The 21,020-nt window shown below is 40.1% G+C and overlaps 1 protein-coding gene across 7 annotated transcripts in view; it reads right to left on the bottom strand.

Moving 5' to 3' along the window:
- The window catches only part of ARSJ (arylsulfatase family member J), a 214,108-nt gene that overhangs the window by 47,943 nt on the left and 145,145 nt on the right, over window positions 1-21,020 (bottom strand). For 4 of the 7 annotated variants that reach the window (XM_087737055.1, XM_009472367.2, XM_087737056.1 and 1 more), the window contains one exon: window positions 434-575. The gene's annotated coding sequence lies outside the window, so the exon portion shown is untranslated. Of the gene's footprint in view, window positions 1-433; window positions 576-4,732; window positions 4,754-20,456; window positions 20,585-21,020 lie in introns of those variants that run through there. The other 3 variants (XM_087737054.1, XM_087737059.1, XM_087737058.1) reach the window with 2 other exon arrangements.

Below are 21,020 nucleotides of genomic sequence, written 5' to 3'. Positions count from 1 at the left end.
CCTCCAAAACCTTAAACTGAAAACACCCTTAAATTTTCATATACTGAAATGACATTCCCTTTAAAAGAATTCTCTATTCAGATTTTTTACTCCTGCTTTCCCCCCACATTTACAAGACCAAAAGAATGTATATAGAAACCTAAAACTATAAATGGTAAAACGCCATTTGGATTAGTCAGGCTAGGTTGCCTTTAACCCATCTAATGCAAAATGGCACACAAAACATGGTGCCCTTTTAATCGAAGCTGTAGTAGCACCATGGACCCAGACAAACCTGAGAGCATCAGACTAAATATCTGATCAATTGCATACATGTTTTCTAGCAGTTAAATATATTTTTCATTAGTTCTTTGGTTTGTCTTAAAAATATCAAGCACCAGCTATCGCAGTACACTTATGGAATCCATGCATTACAACATCCACATATAGTTACCTGTAACTGGCCATAGATGAATTTGCTTCTATAATCAAAATATTTCCAACACATCCAAAATATTCAGATTGGCAGGAGGCTGGCTAAAGGGGAACATTCCCGAGGGCATCACCAACGTCAGTGAGCAGAACTACAGAATCATCTAAAAGAGAGTTTGGAATTGTTTGAATAATAGAAAAAGAAAATCACTACGCAGATGCAACAGGCTTTCCCTCCCTAAAGAGCACAGCTATTAGCAGACAGCAAGAGCACGTAGCCTTCGATTTTCCAGTGCTGCCGTATGGCAGTGCCCCGTTAGCCATACCAAACCCCGTTAGTCACCACCCAGCTGCAAATGAAAACACGCGAGGGCAATCTCTGTCAGACATCTATAAACTTGGCCGTCTTTCTTCATGGGCCTGACAAAACTTCTCCTTTGCTTTTTTTTTCCCCCCACTTTCGCGAAACCAAAAGTAGGCTTATGTCAGCAGAATACTCTGCTGACCTTCAAGTACAGAGGCCTTGGAAGACAACGTGCTATTAATATTCCACTTAAGAAAATATTTGTAGGCATTCAGGAGTTGCAAGCGCAGTTTGTACAGCCCATTCAGGATGCTCAGGGAAAGGAACAGACGAGTTGTGAAAGCTGGAGGAAGTGTTTTTCCCTTAGGGAAAAAAAATACAGAACCTTCATAAGTATTTAAACTTGAGTGCAGCGAATACGTTAATTCAAATATACAGTAGTTAAAATTGAATTTATTATACCATTAGGAAACGATATATTTTTAGTACTTGTTATGCAGTCTCTGCGTGTATTGAGACCATAAAATTAACTCAATTAAACATGCGCAGAGGGGATGACTTTAGTTGAAGGCTCATCTGCAGTTACCTTCAGTCGAGGTAGGGGTTGTTAAACATGCCCTTTTCTACTGGTTTCAGATCAGGCTGACAGCTAAACTTTCTGTTGGCAAGACATACACATCTGACACACAAATATAAGCCCAAGAAGATAGCAGCTTTCTAAAGTTAAGTGCAGCTGAAAAATTAGAGGAGACTATTCCTTCAAAGCCAATCACGACAGAGAGCGAAGAGTCAGTACTAGCACGGACAGCGAAGAATTAGTCTGGTGGAAGGAGTTTCTGCCCGGAGCCTGGGTCGGGAGGAATGGCCCGGGAGGTGTGACTCAGGGGGATGTCTCTGGGTCACAGCTCCGCTCCGATTCCCTCCGCGCTACCAAGCCGCTGGACTGCGCCAGGTTCAGGCAACAGGGAATCTAAAGGGGCTTTTTTTGGGGGGGGAAACTGTTTTAAAATAAGACATACCTTGGAGGACAGAGATAAAAATGTTTTCCAAAAAGGAAGATAACACATGTTATATTTTCTTTCTCTGCCCTACCCGGCCCTGTCCGCCAGCTGCTTCAGAAATGCGACGCTCCTGCGGTGCGGGAGGAGCTGGCCCACCGCGCCGGTAAGAGCGGCCAGGCAAGGGTGGAAGAGGCAATCTCTCATTCCTTGGTGCCAGTACACATCCTGCGAGGGAATCTCACTCCGAGTTCAAGAGATGCAGGAATAAGAGTGGTAAATGAGGTCTTGGGAAGACAGTTTGTATGAAAAAAAAAATAGATTGAAGTGCTAAGACTCCTATGATAATGCTATAACTGTTCTTCTAACACTTAGGTCAGCCTTAGAAAGGTAATTCTTACTAGTTGGAGACTACGTGTTTCTTCGTAGCTACCAGGCAAAGCTGTCAGTAACGAGAAGGGTTGCAATTCAGGATGTGCGTACCAGTGCTCTTCCTGGTTATGCCCGAGGCCAGAAAACTTTGCTTAAAAAACAGCTTTTTGAACTGTTATTTTTAGCTTACCATTTACAACTATCGTAAGAGCAAAGCAGGCTGTGGCCTACGCACACAGTCAATATTCTTCATCTTTCCAAGAGTCGGAAATGTAACTAGGCATTTCCTTTCACCCCGGTTAATTTTTGCACACCCCTGTCCTCAGCGGACCTTCCCGGCGGGGAAGGGAACAAGCAGGGCTTCACTGCGTTCTGCTTCCCAGGTGGATGCCGTGCTTTTGCCAGGCACTCATCACTGGAAACAGCGTATTAGAAACATGAATAAAAACCTGGTGAGTCATGGGACTTACATCATTCCCTTTGCCTCCATTGGTGGACCCTGGTAATTAATTTACAGATGTGCTACTTGTGAATTATCAGATTCCACCCGTGGCTTACTCCCTGGTTTATGATGACATAACCAGAACTTTGCTGTTAACTCATTCTATATTTAACACAGATTTTCCTCAATTCCCTGCCGTATTTCATAGGCAAAGGTCCAGATTCTGATCTCAGCTGCCTGCAGTGATGTAAATGTGCAGTCACTCGACTGATGCCGGTAAAGTCACTCTGGAAATTTAGGACTTGACCTTAGATATACCTCTCACATCGGTCCCTGTAACGACTGAAACAACAGAACTTTAGAGCTGGTAGTTGCCATCCTGGAGGACGCTCCCATTTCCCAGTTACTTATGGTTCGCGATCCCAAATGAAACAGAACCAAGTCTTTAAATTTGTATAGTCCTACTGAAACAACTGCTTCTGGAAACAGCAACTGGATGCTATGCTGCTTAGTGTGCTTCCTTAGGGAACGGGGACATTTTAGTAGCAGATGCCAGGGAAAGTCCTTACTGAAGAAAGGGTCACACCGTTCTCAGTGACATTAGAGGTGATACAACCCCTCTCAACATGAAGTGGCTATGGCACTGCATGGTAGCTAGATTTACTTACCAATTATGAAGCAAAGGAGCTGTATTTACTGCATTTATGCATTTACACCCTCTCTTCACAGCTAGGGCTTCTCAGTTGTAATGGTAAAACAGAATTTTACTGCCCCAAGCATGCGGACAAAAGAATTTATTTTGCCTGAGCAACAGAGCAGCTCCCTTCCGCGCGTTTCTGAACGCCATCCCAGGCACCTCTCCGGACTGAAACGCGAGCAAGCTTTATGGCGGTCTGTCACAGCCGTGCCCGTGCTTGGCCATGGACCCGCACCTCTGACACTGCCATCAACACGCGCAGGTCCACAGGAAGCGCCCTTGGACAGAGAGGCGCTCCGGCTTACCGCTAATACAAGCGCTGTTGGTGGGTTGCTGCTGCAACAACGCCAGTTCTCAGTTAAGGCTGCCCTTAACCCCAGATACGAATGTAGACACAAAATCTCCTTTGATTTTCTTTTTGTTTTTTAATGCTACAGTCTGGATGTTAGTGAGGGGCGTGGACATTTTTCTGGCTCTACTGAGTTTCTGAAGAGCCAAATAATCTGAATAGGTTACAGTGCACATGTAGAGGCTACCGCAGCCATCAGCATGCTACTGCTTTGAAGCTTTGGCACGCTATTGTTAAAATCTCTTTCTCAGAGAGCAGCTGTAATCTCCAACATGGTTTCGTTGCAACAAATACTGCAGAAGGAACAGTCTCATTTGTTCCTAGATCACGGGATTTTACACACAAGGTCACCTGTCTTGTTTAAAGCTTGTCTTAATATCAGTGCAGTTAAAAAGGCCAGAGCAAGAGAACTGAGGCAACCTTATAATGCCACATAAATCTAGAAAATTTAAACAGGATGGATCTTTTCAGAATAACTGAAGTCTGACAGTGGAAGAGAAATCTTTCTCTTTGTAAAGAAAAAAACTTTGCTAGTTTATGAGGGATAATACCACAGCCTGCTGCAAGTGTTTTACTAACTGCCTGTCATTCACAAAACAGTACATTTTTTTCCAGACAACAGTAAAGCTGAAAATACAGATTGGTCAAAAGGGTGCAACTGTGGCAAAATATAATTCTAAGTACTGCTTTTGGCCTCCTGAAGTATTTGATTTCAAGGTTATGGGTGCACAGCTGCAACAAAGCTGTCCCTTTCCAACACGAGCTTCAAGGGGAAGGGATGCTTTTAACTTGAAATGGTGCATGGTCTTCAGACGGAAGAATGCTAATGAAGCACTTGTAAGGCTCAGGATGCTTTAAATAGTTGTTAAATACTAGAAATGGCATTTGGATGACTCATTGCTATTCCAAATACAAGCTTCAGGTCATGCGTACAGAACTTCACACATTGTAATGTCAGAGATTACTTTAGTAATAAGTTTTAATTATACCTTGTAATGATTGGCAATTAAGACAAATCTAAATAAATTTTCAGAAGGTCCTGTAGTTCAACCAGCTATGCCTGACCAAAAGAGAGGTTACAACATAATTATAACAAGCGCATACAAATGTGTTTGCATGCACTTATAAGTGCTTCCTACAGTTTCTGTCCTGTACTCACTCAGAGGGCGATGGCAAAGAGTTTTCAGAGATACGTCTGTCACAGTCTTCATTCTTCGTTTCCGCAGTCTACCGTTACGCTTCTGTCAGCCGTCCTCCTTAGGTTTTTTTTGAAATATAGCTAATAATGGTTTCATCTTTTCAGATATATTTAAAAATGGCAACAAATAATCTGGCACAATCCACATCGACTTTGATATTCACAGTTTTGTCCTGCCCCAAAATGTTTTAGCAGTTGCTGGCCTCTTAGGAATCTACAAAATTTTCAGGCTGTGCAACTGTTGGAACTCCTGTTAAAGAAGATATTGGCTTCAGAGCCTCTGGAAATTTCCCTTTTCCATGAGGAACGGCCACGAATTGTGATGAGCCTATATTCGCTGCAATTTCTGACGTTCTAAGCGCCTGCTAGTGCAACGCGTTTTCTTCTGCTGCTGTTTTATGCTAGGCAGACCACTGCATATTGAACTAACCGGATCATTTTATCTGCACAGCGCTAATATAACCTTGTCGCATGTGTTTCTTAGAGCGCTCTGCTTTCCTTCTCCGGCTTCATCTCTACCGTCTTTCATACACCCACTGACCAGGAGACAGCATTTATGGTGGTGGAGCCGGGAATTCTGTGCATGCTGACTGACACCCCGGCGTACGAGTATCGCTCGTCCCACCCGCTGCTGCCGCGGGAACCGCTCTACCCACTTTCCTTCCTTCCTCCACCTGGCTGCTGATACTAATCGACAGAAGTGACGACATTCTTTCCCTCTTTCATGTTTAATTCAAAATGACCGACCAGTCAAAAAAGTTCCAGGAGGGGCGTGCACAAATGGAACGATAATGGTTCCTAGTACGTTTGCGGAAGAGAAGGAACGCAATTTGGTTTGTGTTGCCGCAGCCTGGGACGGCGAACGATGGGCAGAACGTGACAAATCAGCGGCTGCAATGGTTTAGTGCAACTAGAGCAGTGGAAATGGTATTTCACAGATATAGCTTTTAAAGTTTCATAAATGATGCAGTATGACAGGATTGCTCAGCTGAATTCTAATATCCAAGTGAAGCTTATAAACAGATTTATAAATAGAAAACTCTCGGACACCTCTTACAGATCGCCTATTGGACAAGTGGACTTAGAGCTAAAGCCGAACATCTTTAAGTGTTTTTTCTCTTATGCCTTTACCACTCCCACTATCCCTACATCATTATCCTTCTATGCCCTACTGCCCCCCAAAGAGCATTTCTAATAAAGATTTGATTTAATATAATAGTGCTGTATCACACAAAAGCCCCGGTGCAGGACAAATTGTCCAGTGTTGACATTTGATTTGGTGAAAAACTAAAACAATTGTGCCTGAACTGAAACATAGGCTGCTAGAAAATTATTTTGGAGTCACCGAGGAAGTGGGGATGCTTAAAAACTAATCATACTGTCAAACAAAAAAGCTACATATGATCGGGGAGATTCAAGATTTGGAAATAAATATTTTATGAAATATTCACTGCTTACTTGACAGTGGTTGCAGAATGCAGTTTTATACCAAGAAAAATGCCATAAGAAAGGTAACATGCACTAAGCGGCCACGGTATGTAAAAAGACAGTAAGTCATTAACAGAGACGGCTGAGCTCTAGTATATGGCAAAGCCATATCCAGCGGCCCGACAAGGTCTGACAACAGGTATGCAGATGTCTTCAGAGATCCTGAAGGTCTGTATAACAGCACAAGGAACTCAAAAGATTGTTGTTAAATATAGATCAACTTGAAATTCTGTATTTCATCAATTTAATTTTATTTTTTTTCCCTACTGGTTTCTCTGGCTATGAAAAACAATGTGGAAAATGACATTTTAAAGATCCAGTTGGAACTATCAGAGTTGTGCTGGGCCTCATTTTGTACTATATAGACTGTTTAAAACACAAGAGTTGGGTTGATTTGCATTGAGTACCTTGATTCTAGGCCAACGCTGGAAAATACATTGACCGACAAAAAATACTAAGCAGAACAAAGCATAAGCAGTTGCCTACGTTTACATTCACTTTGTGCTAAGAGAATATACCGCCAACCAGTAATACCTGCATGGAATTTAAATTATGCCATTTTCAAAAGCTTAAAGCAACAAGAACTCTTCTTTTACTTTAGACTTGTACTCTCACAACCATCATTCTTCACACCAGTCTGAAATCACCTGCCTTCCTACTTCATAATACTGATCATACAGTTTCTTTTGCTTCTGAGATTTTTTTGGCCTGGCAAGTCGCTCTGCGGAACATCAGACTGGTTCTTTGCTTCCTATGCAAATCTCTGAGAAGTTCTGAGTCAATCCGACATAAGAAATAATTTATTTTTTTGAAATCACTGCACCTGCTTCCATACTGATGACAGAGTGAGCATATATGGGCAAGTGTCTTCTGAACAATGGTACAGATGAATTTTTATTTTCTCTACATGGAAGATTAAGCAAAAAATTCTCAGAGAGTATGCTAAAAAAGCATGACAGAACAGTTACTGGGCTCTTGCTCCTCGGATGTATTACTCACATGAACAATACTTGACCAAGTCCTTCCTTTCCTCCACTTCTCAATTCTTTTAATCAAGTTGGTGCAAGTGGAGGAAAAAAACCCAACAACCTTTGTCTGCTCTTGGCAGCAGTGTCCCAGGCTAGGACTCACACGGATTAGCAGGACACTATTACTCAAACTAATTAAAATCTTGCAGTCCTTCAGAGTATTATCTTCTGAATACCCAAGACTGATCACGGGCCACAATGATCTGTGTAACAAAAATATCTGTTCTGCATTTTGACCATCAATTCAGTGTACAAAGGTAGTAAGTTAAAAACAATAGTTTTTAAACGATTTCTCATTGAGATTTTTGATTTTCTCTCTAAGCTGAGAGTGAATGGCACAGTGGAGTTGCGTGTAATGCTTAAATTTCTTGCCGCTTCTTATCCCTTTTCTTTGAGGGTAGGTGGAACACTTGCCTGGCCACATTCCTGCCAAAGAGGCATCTCTCGGTGGAGCTGGGGGGAACTACATTAAGCTGCTGAATGAAATTAAGATAGATATATTGAACAGTACAATTGCTGTGGGTTTCCTGAGATTTTGTTTGCTTATTTCAACATCAAACAGTTGACATCACTAACTATAAATTTAGGGAGGAAAGTCAATAAGGAAGACACAAAGAGATCATAGGTATTACAGGAAAATGCTCTTTGGTTGCTAATATCCTTTCTTCCTTTTTTTCCTTTTTCAGTTAAAAAAAAAAAAACAAACAAAAAACCCAACAACAAAAAACCCCAAACACCCAGTCTTTCCCACCTACCCAAAAAAAACCCCAAACCCACCCCAACACCTCACTTGAACTTTGACCAAGCCACTTAGTTCAGCTGGTTTCTAGTTCAGAACTATTAACTCCTAGAATGCCGTTACTGTAGAAAAGCGTTTGGTAATCTATCATAAATGTCATCTACGTCTTTCAGGAATCGGAGCTATTCACAAACCAAACAACAGGACTAAACTCAAAAGCACAACTAACCAGTCAAATCAGAAAAACGCTAACTGCGTTCCTTCTGTATGCACTGGAAAAAGGAATACAGCTTGGTCTGGCATATTCCTATCTACCTAGAGCCGGTGACAAACGCCTCCTGTCTAAGAAATGGGTTCCTTCCAGCAACCGGCAGTTTGGGGATTTCCCGAGTTAGAAGTTGTGTCACAATCAATAACTGAAATAGAAATTATATAGTTTTATATTAAACCTGTAAATATTTTTTATCTTATAGCCACCTTTCGTGTGAGCATCACAATTTGGCTAGTGCACTGTGAGAAATACCTCCTTCTATTTATTTTAAAACCATTACCTGCTGGATTGCTCTGCATCCCTTTTTCTTGTATTGCACGACAGAATGAAGGACAGTTCAGTATACAACTTCCCCACAAGATTCAGGACTTTACGAATAACCATGATACTCTTCCAGTCTTTAAGAGAAGGCTACTGAAAAGTTCAAGTCTATTTAGTCTCTCCACTTCCAGAAATTGTTCCATATTCTAATTAAGTTGTTAAAAAATGTATTAATAGAAAAAATAAAGCCACTTCTTTTCAGGACACATATCCCCTTGTTATATTGCTAATATATACATAAATTATTAATTACTGGTTTTTTGATAGCACAGGAGAACTAGTACATTCTGGCGATACTATTTTGCTTTGTACAAGTACCTACTATAAGAACTTTCATTTGCTTTGTTTACTATGAGTTTAATAGTGAGATTTTCAAAGCAGTCACAGCTGCACTTAGCGAAGACAGTAAGAATTAGATTTACTTACAGATTTTAAAGCTGGAAGAGCCTACCATGATCATCTATGTAGCAGCTCATGTAATTGAGACTACAGAACTTCCCTGAATATATGCGCTTACGAACATCTGAGCAAGTTTTAGAAATGAACCCAGACTTAATTTAAAAGTCACAGAGTATCCATCACAGGCTTGATGCACTGTTCCAGTTGTTAATCAGTATCACTCATAAACTTCTGTATTTTATTTCTAGTCTGAATTTGATACTGTCCAGTCCATGAGGCAACTACTTGTATTCCTCACCCATTCATAAACTCTCTGCTTACACGCATAACCAAAACACACATTAAGAGACAGAACATGATAGAAGTGAAAAAAAAAAACCATGAGGCTTTTAGGAAGTGTGCTATAAATCTCTGTTTGATATTTAAATTAAATAGCACTTCATGAAGGTTTGGTAAACTATCTAAACGTGTGAACACAGTATATTTCAAAAGAAATGTTATTTATTATGAATATGAAAATGTGCATTGTTTTGTGCTGTGAATTTCCTGGGTGTATTATTCCCATTTTTATGATTTAGGCTCTATAGCTCCTTAGAAAGCTCTTTCGTAGAAAAGACCTCTTCATCTATCCACAGAAACACTGTAGCTGGGGTAGCAGCACGGCCACCCGAAGCCTTTTCTGTCAAACTGTTGAAGCAATGTGTTTCAGGCCCGAACTGGAGGGAACGCCTTCGAGATCCAGTCTGCACCAAACCTACGACTGTCTCTTTGTAACTTCTTCCCGACACGCTTGCCTGACCTGGTTACCGCTTGCAGCATTCGAACTGGTATACATCTAGTGTTTGGCTTTTTTTGGCCAATTCTTCCATGAAGCTGAAACACTGCTACCTATCTTTCTTACAACTATACGCTGACCATGGAGGGCACAGATACACGATACAACTGGAGATACATATGCCACGTATAAACTTCATTAAAGCTGCTGTGCAGATATGGCCTTGTGAGCCCCCAATTTATAGCCCACTGGAAAGGGACTCGTCGGTGGACAGGAGTTACTGTTTTATTAAGCTCTTATCTTGCCTTGTATTGCTGAGTCTATTACTTGTTACAAATAATGGTTGCATGTGCCTTTTTTGATGCAGGCACTTTTTTCCTAGGATGAAATTACCAATTCTCCAAAATTAATACAGCAGCTACACATATAAGTGACATTTAACCATTTTTACATTGATTCAGATCCAAGTCTGCAAACCTTCTTAAAAAAAAACAACCTTGCAACACTAAAATCACTTATAGGATTCAGCAGAACTAGCATATGTTTAGTGTCGCAGGGCATCAGGTAAAGGGATAACTAATTTGGCAGAAAATAAGCATGGCTTAGGAACCAAAAAGTAACAAAGAAAAGGAACGCATTCATCAAATTATACTGCAAAAGTTGGCCAGAATGAAATTCAGCGTAGGACCGTATCATGCAGAAATTTAAAATCTGTAGGCAGCAGCATGTTCTGAGCACTAGGACAATCAAAAATTGCTGATTAAGTTCAATTAGTAATTAAAAAGCATAAAATGTGACCTCTTGGATTCTACAGAGGGCAATAAGTTCCAGCCGAAATGCTGTATAAGAGCATGTCATGCAAATGAGAGCCTCAAGGCACTATTACAGTGTAAGTAATAACAACAAGCTTAAATTTTGCAGGTAGGGGGTTTCTGTCACTTCCCCTGGGAACGCATGAGCATTCTGAAAGTTAGCAATAGCTCCATATGCTAAACAGGACTTCAGCTGGGCCTGGATGATTGCCAGAATTTATGAAAACATACCATCCCCTACTTTCCCCAAACTGAAAACGTAATAAAGGAAGAATTTTCTGAGAACCCTTTACAGTGTTCTGCTTTCGTAATATCACACGTATCGCTGCTTGGATTAATTAGCTACAACCCCAGCATCGCCCCACGCTCACGGATGAAGCCCCACCGATTCTCTCTTCCACACAGCGTCACCTCCCTCTCCAAATCCCTGTCAAGAATGTTTAATGACTTGCATCAGGCCGTCTTTTCAATTACACGCAAGCCTTTTGAAACAGCTCCACAAGTAACCAAACACTGTGGGGAAAGAGGAAATTTAAATCCTATTTCAGGAAGATCACCAAAAGAAAGCTTTCTTTTACTATAAAAACAAACTTGAGATTCATCAGCATGGTCTGTTATCTTGCCCTCTAACCTCAGCACAGATCGGTTCTTATCTATTCTCATTAATTGCTCATTCCTTCATCCTCTTTCCAAGCAAGCAGCATTGGACAAGACTCACTTATACACTGGCCAGCTCCTGCGAGAGGACTTAGACAGACACAGTCCTGCAATAAAATCAAGTTGCTCTCCCAGGTGGGTTAGCATTTCCTCCACCACAGATAGGGAGTAATTGAAATGAAAACCTCATGTCTCCTTGCTTTCCCATTTGGGATGAATTACCCATGCAGATACTTCATTGCCAGCTCTGTACTACTGACAGTATCATTAAGCTTAGCTGCACCAGGGACAAATCTTTTTATACACTGAACAGTAATACTTTTATGCTACCTAATGAGTTTTGCGGTGTTGCATGTTACGTAGGGAAGCAAATACCTATCCCCGTGCAGAAAAAGTAATGGGCAGCACGTTCAAAGCATACGTTGTCAAAAGTCTGTATGTGTTTCTATAGAGCAACCATTTCCTTTTCTTTTAGAAGTGCTCACAAGATAGAACAGGCATCTCCTATTTCTTTCCAGTTTCCTTAGAGTTCACAATAAATGTCTGAGTTTGTGCCACAGGCTGCAGATGAGTTGAAATTCTGCCCAAATATCCTTGTGTGAGCAGATGTAGGCATACTGACAACTTCAGGTAGCTTCCCAAATGCAGCCTCGGAAAAAAATCATTTACTTTGCAGCGTCCAGCTAAATGCACGCTATTGCACAGCGCCTACAGATATGAGAAACATATTTTGACTAAGGAATGGTTGATTAGTCTAGCCCAGAAAAAGCCTGACGTGAAACCCATTGAAGTCCGTGGAAATGGTCCTCTCTCTGGTGAGCTGTGGACGAAGCCCTTGGAATGACGCAAGCCGCTGTAGCGTCATGATTCTGCAGGTGTTAAAACAATTGCGACGGCTTTGAGGGAACTTTACTACTTTTGTTTTACTCCGTTCCCCAGTGACAGGCCTTATAAACGCTGTGAAATGGAAACTATCACCACATGCAACAGAGGAAAAAGAAGAGGAAAAAGCCTTGGGAAACTGTGTGTCTGAAGTTTCGGTATCAACCTACAAAAGTCTTGAGTTATTTGATCTACAAGGTATGTTTCTTCCCCGGGGATGGACTTTAACTGTATGTATTTGGCAAAATCTGTTCTTAAATCTTAAATAATTTGCAGCTGCTGGCAGGTCAATGTTTGTGTTTATGTATATATGTGCGTATGTATCTATATATACTTTTTTATACATATATATATAAAACATATGGATAAAAAAAAAGTTTTTTCTGTTGATTTTTGATGCTCTTTATTCCACAGGTTCTTTCAGCCACAATGTGTGACCAATAACTCCTGCTACCATAACACCTCAGAATTTTGGACACCGTAGTAGCATCTATGGTCTAAACTTCCACTACCTCAATTGTCAGAAATTAAAAACATGAATTGTATTTTGTGCAATAGAACTGTGTGAAATACAAGAATCGAGAAGGAATGTCTAAGACTTTTTTCCTAACATGTAGAGATGTATACTTGTAAGTCCAGTAAAGCTGTATCCCTCTTTTGGTTTTGGGAAAAGAGATATTAAGATACAAGCTCTCTTTCTAGCACTACAGAAGATTCCTTCTAATATTGTCTCTAAGGTAAACAGTTATAAGCGTATTCATGGACATTTATAATATTGCCAAAGCTCTATGCCTTCAAATCATGGGTCAGGCATCTGATTTTCATGGGATTTTAAAAAATATTTTTGTTTAATACATTTTGGAGCCTATAGGTCTTCTGAATTTTGAGTTTTTAATGCATTGTATTTTCGACTTTTTATTTTTTAAGAAAAAAAGCAAGAACATTCCCCCCCTCCCCGTTTTTACCACAAATAATCTCAAGTCATGTTTCTTTTTCTCTCACACTCTAATCTGAGTCCATAAGTAAATTTTCAGATGGTGATAAAATTGTAAAAGCCAGTAGGCCAGCGTTTTGCTGTGTTTCACCTTCTGTTTGCATTCCTCTCTGTGGAGTTTTGTTAGTAGAAATACTTATTAGAGGCAAAATCCAAATATGATGGCCAGCATTAATGACAAAAATAGACACCTATTTTACAGAGAAGCAAAATATTAGCTTTAGAACAATCAAGGAAGAAGTAGAAGAAATGCTGTGTAATTCGCTAGGTGACCTGCGACTGAGCTAAACAAGGTAAACCATAAACATTGATGAATTGAATGCATACTTGCCCCAGAATATATTTTGATTTTATTAGCAGAATGCATAGATTAAAATTAGTTCTTGAAATTGTTATTTGGATGCTCAATCTCATCTGTAAAAATCATGGTCTGTATATAGGCAAACCACACAAGTTGCTTACGGAAAAGCAGAGAGGCCTGTGTTTGCTTAATATACAGACTGCCACTGATTAAAGATTGACTTGGCAACCATATAAATGCGACTTGAAGGCGCAATTGCCTGTTATGTCAGAAACCTGGAGCCAAAAACCCAGGAGGTCCCTTCCAGAACGGCCGTGCTTGCAATCAACTCCTGTTTCTCTCTTGTCTAGTTTTAACCGTACTGATGAAGACATTCATTTCAGTTTCTTGGTTTACAGTAAACCAGACTAATCTCTTGGTTAGAGCAGACCTCTCACAATTATTAACAAGAAATACCAAATCCTCAGTTCTGTTCTTAGATGGCTCATTTCAAATACACCAAATATCCCATGGTTGTAGGCCCCAATTCCACGGCTACAGTAACTTGGATATGCTTGGTGGCATGAAACAGGAAACTTGGTTACTTTCCATATTTTATGACTAATACTGTGGAGGTATTAACTCTCAAGTGGAAGGTATTGTGCTGATCAGACTTTGATCTGGAGCCTTGATCCAAGTCTACTGTTTCCAATGTACAGCACAATACTCCGAAAAAAGAGTCCCTTGGGTAAAATTTGGGGGGTAAAAAGATTTAAGTGTGCAAGGTTGGATCTAACTCATAGTAACAAGTAGTATACTGTCAGTGGAGACTTCTGTCACTTCACATATAGTTGCAAAGGTTTGCATGTGTAACTCCTATGATTTCCCAGCTACAGGACTTTCTCTTCACCTGTTGGTTGCCACAGACTGTTGAACAACAGAATTCCAATATATCACACACAGAGAGCTGTCTGCTTAGGGATACACGAGAAAATTCAATCTGAGTTAGCTGCATCTGGGAATGTTAAAATGAATTAAATTCCCCATGAGGTCGCTTGTAGTCAAAGTTAAAATGACCTTAATTTGATTCAGATTGCTCCAAGACCATTTAGATGTATGCCGACATCTGAAAATTGCCAAGATACCCTAGTGTAACTCACTTGTAATTGTTTGCACTAGAGAGCCTGTATCTGCTTTTTCTCCTACGTAGTCAGTTAACATCATTCAAATAGATTATGCTGACTTGGCGAGTTGGACTAGTTTGGCAAAAAACCAATTATAGGCAGTTTTTTTAATTAGAAGTGACGGGACCCCTAACATTTTCTGCCACAAATTCTCTTTGAGTAATTTCTATACCTTGTAAAGAGACATTAGTCACCAGTCAGGGTCCTGGAACCCTATAATTTGCCTAACACAATTAAGAAACGCAAATTCAAAAAAGCTATGATACAGAAAGCTGTGTACTAGGGACATGGAGTGCTTGCTTTGACAAAGGCTTTGGGTTGGAAGGGACCTTTAAAGGTTTTGTCTGACAATAGCATAAAACCGTGATTCCAAAACGTCTTCTCACACCTTGTTCATCTGCCAGTTACACCTTATGAACAGTTCTGTCCCAATGCACAGGAAAAGCAGCGAGAAAGCCTATTTTTGAGGACACCCCCCCACCCACCCACCCAATTTATCATTGGCTCTAGAACAGTATCAACTAGAAAGATGAGTTTCCCAGCGGGATTTCACCGAGACTGAGGTTATTCCACTGACTTTCATAACACTCAGGATAGTCTCACAGATTCAGATTATTTTGCATTTTGGAGAACCCAGTGAGGTCATTACCACAGATTTAAGAAAACCAAATATGTTTTATATTTACGATCTTTTTTCCACATTTTGCATTTTAAGTGTTGTTATTTAATGATTTTTTTGCCAGCTGTTCGCCTATAAGAAGGGTGAACTATAAAACCAGTTTCAAACTGTAGATGGTTTTGTAATCATACGAAGTTAAGGGCAGCAGCTACGGACAGTAGCACTCAATAAAACTTAACTAGTTAAAGTAAAACTGGCACCAGTATTTTCTTTGTTAATATGATTAGCCCTTTGGAAATTACTGCATGACACATTGTGCTTCAAGCAATCTGTCTCCTTTTTTGTTATTGCACTGATTGTAGAGATTTGCTTAAGGACATATTTATTTGCTTTAGAAATTCTTCAGGAAGAAAATGTAACTGAACACTGATGCAAATTGCTGTAAGATCATGTACTGAACTGATTTTAGTATACGTATGAATATTGCTGTTTCTATGGTAATTGAGCACCAGTTTCTGAATGCGAAAGCTGAATTCACATAAGGAAAAACCAAGCACGAACACATACGCGCACACTTGCTGAATGCTTTTGGAATCAATTCAGGATGATTTACTTTCCAACAGTACACGTCCCATGCAGGTAGCATTCACTAAACACTGTGAGCACTATGTACAACACTTTACAGGCTAAAGTTTTTTATGCCAGGATAGAAGAAAGTCAGCCAAAAGGTAAAACTGGGGGGAAAAACCCCACCCAGATTCCTGCTGTTAAGCACTGATATTCCTCTTTGTAGAGAGGGGAAAATAAACTAAGCATGCATATAAATAACTGCTTATTAGCAACAAATAAACAATTTGAAGTGAAAAACTAGGAAATCCACTTAAGCCAGGTCTAAGGGAAATCTGCTTGCAGAACACCACAGCTAACAACAGCCATGTAGGTTTTGATGCTCTCTCTAGAGTGACAAAAACTGTGTGATAAGTACAATTATATACAAAAGAGGCATGACTTTGCTAATACATTTTTTGAGTGAACTGTGCAATGTCAAATGGTGGGGATGCACCAGAGAGAGTTCTTCTAGGATACCCAGTGGAAGTTTTAAGGAAAGAACTAGATTTTCCTTATACTAGAAGTGGAAGAAAAGCTCCACAACAGGATATGAAAACAGGAAAGTCTGAAGCTGGCTCCTTATTGAATTTAAGCAATTTCATTTCTGTTTTTGCATTTCTCAAGCAGCAGCAGTGTTTTATGTCCATACCACGCATTACGTGCTTTATGATTGAGACGCGTCACAGATCTATTACCTAGTATGACAAACTAATTATTTGGGAATTACTGCGGTGAGTAATGTGAGCAGAATTGCTTTATTGCCTTAGCATATTTGAGCTGGCAAATGTATTATGATTATGTCTAATTCTGTGAAGACAAACAACTTTATAGTCATCATTAACATAGGTTGTAAGTGCTATACATGCAATTCTGTAGAAATTCTTACAGGCACGGAAGAAACGCATTACAGCTTATATGGAATATAATACACAAATGCAACCTCTTCAGTGTACCATCTACAGAGAGGGAAGCAGAAACACTGATGCAATCAGAAAACACATTCCTGATTTGCAGAAATGTAGCAAGTTCATGTAATTCAGTACATATGTAACCCTAGGGTAAGTCTGTCAGCATAATAAGGATTTTCACAATGTATGAGTGCTGCCTCAAGGCATTTGGAAACACCTTCTCCCTGCTGGCTCCTAACAGTACCTGGTAGTGTAATGAAATGGAATCTGCGTTCTGCACCGTCTCCTTCACTGTACGCTGACTGCAACCCCGATCCTGCAAATGCTTACACACACGCTCAACGTTTCTATCATAAACAGTCCCACTACTCGTGTGAGGCAGACATGCAATTTTGGGTAGAAGTGGAAATCATGCCTCTTTAGGGTTACCACCTAATTGCCAATGCATTAGAAATGGGTCGGGTCCTTTGACATTTTACAATACAGAAGAACATGAGGTAAAAACAAACTGCAGAATCTATATTTGAATCACAGAAATTAATACCAGCCGCAATGCCCTCACTAAGCAACAAAGACTTCAGAAAAAGGTTTCATGAAAAAGAACGCAAGTAATAGGAGAAAAGATCCAACTAGCACTGCCCAATTAAAACAGATCAGGTCACACTTTCCTCTGCTTCTGTACAGATGCAAAGTTGTAGAACGCAGGCAGAAGTAAATACTGGATAATCATTGGCCTTATTCTTAATTCTCTTTTCTGGCAGACCCAAATCATTTCAGCATGATCTCTTTCTGCTTTTCCAAACACAATCATGGGCTTGGAGACCATATTTGGCAAAGGTGAGGAAGAAAGGAATGTAAAAAAAAGTGCAAAGGGAGTGGTTTACTTTATGAAGCAGTCATGTTTCTCCCCCTTTCTTTTCTCCTTTTACGGTTTCTCCAGCCCACGCTACTGAAAGGAACGATGTGGTGAAAAACTGGGCTGGGGTTTAGGGGTTCGCTTCTGAGCTCTGGTACAGATCTCATGTATGATGGTGAGCCATTAGATACTACAGCAGTACAAGCTAGTAAGTGTCGCCATGTGAATCATTTTGTTCACACAGATACTGTTAAAAAAAAAAACCCAAACATGGAAAAAATCTTAGGTATTTCCTTGTTTTAAAATATTTTAAGAATGAAATAATGATTGGAAGTAATTAGTAGCATCATGTAAGAAGAAAGAGCAAATTTGGCACACATTCTGATGCTCAAATGTGATACAAGGCAAACAGGTGTGCAAAGCAAAAGCAAGAAAAAAAATGGCATAGCTTCTGTCGTAAGAAGTTACATTCATGGACTAAAAGAATTACTTGGGAACCAGACAAAATTTATGGAAAATATGTGCCTAATGAGAGAAAAGAGCCATGAGAACGTTCAGATGCTAAGAAAGTATTACGGCAAAGACAAAGAAACAGGCTTAATGACTACATAAGGAGAAAAAGCAGATCGATTATAAAGGAAAGGAAGTTTTGAGCTGATACAGTTCAATTTCTGGAAACAATGAGAGCTTTTTAGTTTGCCAAATGAATTAGTAAATGAATATAGAATTGCAGAGTTTTCTGGGCCTCTAGAGAAAAATTAGTGGAACTGGCTGGTACTGCCATTTGTTAAAAACTGTTTGGGGATTCTGCTAGAAACACAAGTAATTGCTTTCCATTTTCAAGGGTAAGCAAAAGAAAGCGCAATAGGTTGAATTCATAGATGTCAAGCATTACCTCCACTGTGTCACACTTTTAACGTATATTTAATACGCCGTGTGAGACCCAGCAGGTTACAACGAGCCTTACAAACTTGCAATTTGTCATGGGTGGGCTACAGCGGGGGGATCACTGACCTAGAGGAGATTTTTCGAAGAAGGATCGTTTCTTTTTTTATTAGAGTTGCCGCAGGACTCTGGAACAACCATAGAGTCACGGCATCATTCTGAATCTGCAAGGTACTTCCCCAGCAGTGTTTTCTGAACCCTCTCTTCCATTTGGGAAAAGGGGTCTCGGGCACTTAGGACCCAATTGCCCTTTCCTTTTAACAAACTTACTAGTGATCACGTATTTTTGGGGGAGCAGGAAAAGGAAAAAAAAAAAAAAAAAAAAAAAAAAGACTAGGTGGTTCTGCCAGTTGCATTCTGTACGTTTAAAACTACAACTGGGCTCAAATTAAAGTTTTAAAGCACGCGTAAAGAAGGAGACCAAGGTAACTGCTGGAAAGGGAGTCTCAGTTAGAACAGGAACGATGAGATCTCCAGAAACAAGCAGAGAGAGAAACTGGAAGGCTCATTGGGCACCATCCAGAAACAGCAAATTCTCCTTTCAACTGCAATAACTCCCATGTAGTTTCTGGGGTTAGCCCTCCTGACGTAATTTCTTCCCATAGACTTCACATTTCCTTCTTACTTACTTCACTGTGCACAGGCCCTCGTACGTAACAACTCCATCACCAAGCTGTCAAAAACCTCTCTGCTTCTATGTAACGTTAGCAACCCACATTTCTCTGTAGGAGATAGATCACAAAACTACCCATGCTCCTGAGAGCTCCTTGCTTACTGGGGTACCTACTCTCAGTTTCATGTTTCCCCGCAAGTAAGGCTGTGTAAAAAAGGGTCTTCTGTTTTTCTGGCAATTAACTTCGTCAGCAGAAAACCACAAGAACTGAGTCTTTGATCATTTCTCTCTTTAAAGCAGCCACTTAATATCAGCACATTTAATTCCCCCACGAACAATGTGGAAGGTTGGGCCTCTACATGTTCCCTTAATTTAAAAAGAAAGTGAATACATGAACAAATGAAAATTTGGGAGGAAGAGAAACTATTAAATACATGACACTCACAAAGTACAGAGGTGAATGCCACATGTATTCTGTTATGCAAAACCTTATCAAACCGAATATGTGAAGGGTCTTACTCGCTTTGCAAAGCAGCATTTGAGGAGTTCCTCCCTGGATTTTTTTCATTCCAGACTGCCTGGTAAATGTGGGTGAGGCAGTACAGGAGTGAGAACACATATACAGATACCGTATTACCACACTGCTTCAACGTGATCTGCAATTAATGTGATTCACAATTGCTGTTGGTGGTATTTTTTACTAGAACTGAGAAGAGAATTGGCAGCAAGAAGAGAACCCAGCAGATCTGGTTGCTTATCCAAATTGATACAGTGCTTTAGAGGAATCTTTTATGCAATAAATACAACAAATGACAAGAATTTTGAATATTTTTTACTCTCCGATAGGAAAAAGAATGAATGTAGAAATCCTATTAAAAAAAAAAGATGCTATTATGTTTAAAATTAATGAATTTGGTTTTCATTGCATCTTTCCTGTTCCAAAACAATTTTCAAAACAAGATAGAGAGAACTCCACGTATTACGAATTAATTTTGTCAATGAAATACCACATCCATTAAAAAATGAAGATCTACAACTTCCCCAAATGAGAATACATAGATATTAACATAGAGTGGGGAGGGATAAGGGAAAAAAAAAAAAAAAGATAAAGAAACTTTAAGCTCAAGTACTGCTACCTAGCTTTGCAGCTCCCAGACCTTATTTAAGTTCAGGTCACTGAGATGCCTGTGATTCCTTTGCAAAGCAGACAGGCGCACGGAAAGGATCTGGAGAAAACGATTGGCTTTGTGGTGAGGGCAAGAGACCCTTCCCTCCTCCTGTGCTTGCTTGCCTTTTGTCACTTGCCTTTAAATTACACAGCGGCTTGACTATCACACAGAGGAGGGAATGTAATCCAGATAGCCCATGTCTTGTTCCAGCCCCATAGCTCCTGGATCATGTTAGAATAAATACATCTCTTCTTCCAGGTGCATCTGAAAAGAAAGCATTGCAGCTGCCATACTATCAGAAAGGCCATTAGGCCTAACCTACTGCATTTACTTTACAGCATTATCGTGACAATCTATTCCAAGACTACCACAACAGAGGTGCGTATGTCCTTTTTTCCACCAGTCCTTTGCCGTCTACATAGCAAATATACTGACATTTCTTTCACTTCATAGGAGAACCTTTTAGCAATTTCCCAAACACTTGTGTAATCCCATTTTAAAATGATCACTGTAGACATGAAGAGATAATTTGTCCTCTTACTGCCTTATTCTGCTTTAAAAAAGGAAAAATATGAAAATATTAACAGATTCTGAAGCTCCCCCCAACTAGGATGGCATAAACGTGGTACAACAGAACTCCTGTCTCTCCTTACTGCCTCTCATATCAGCAGCTCGTTGCAGTTTCATAAGCCCACATAGC

The sequence above is a fragment of the Nipponia nippon genome, unplaced genomic scaffold (assembly GCF_047370975.1).
Source record: "Nipponia nippon isolate SJK-2023a ecotype South Korea unplaced genomic scaffold, ASM4737097v1 scaffold_6, whole genome shotgun sequence".
NCBI classification, from domain to species: domain Eukaryota; kingdom Metazoa; phylum Chordata; class Aves; order Pelecaniformes; family Threskiornithidae; genus Nipponia; species Nipponia nippon.
The sequence above is the reverse complement of the archived record's forward strand: the minus strand, read 5'-3'. Positions and strand labels throughout refer to the sequence as shown.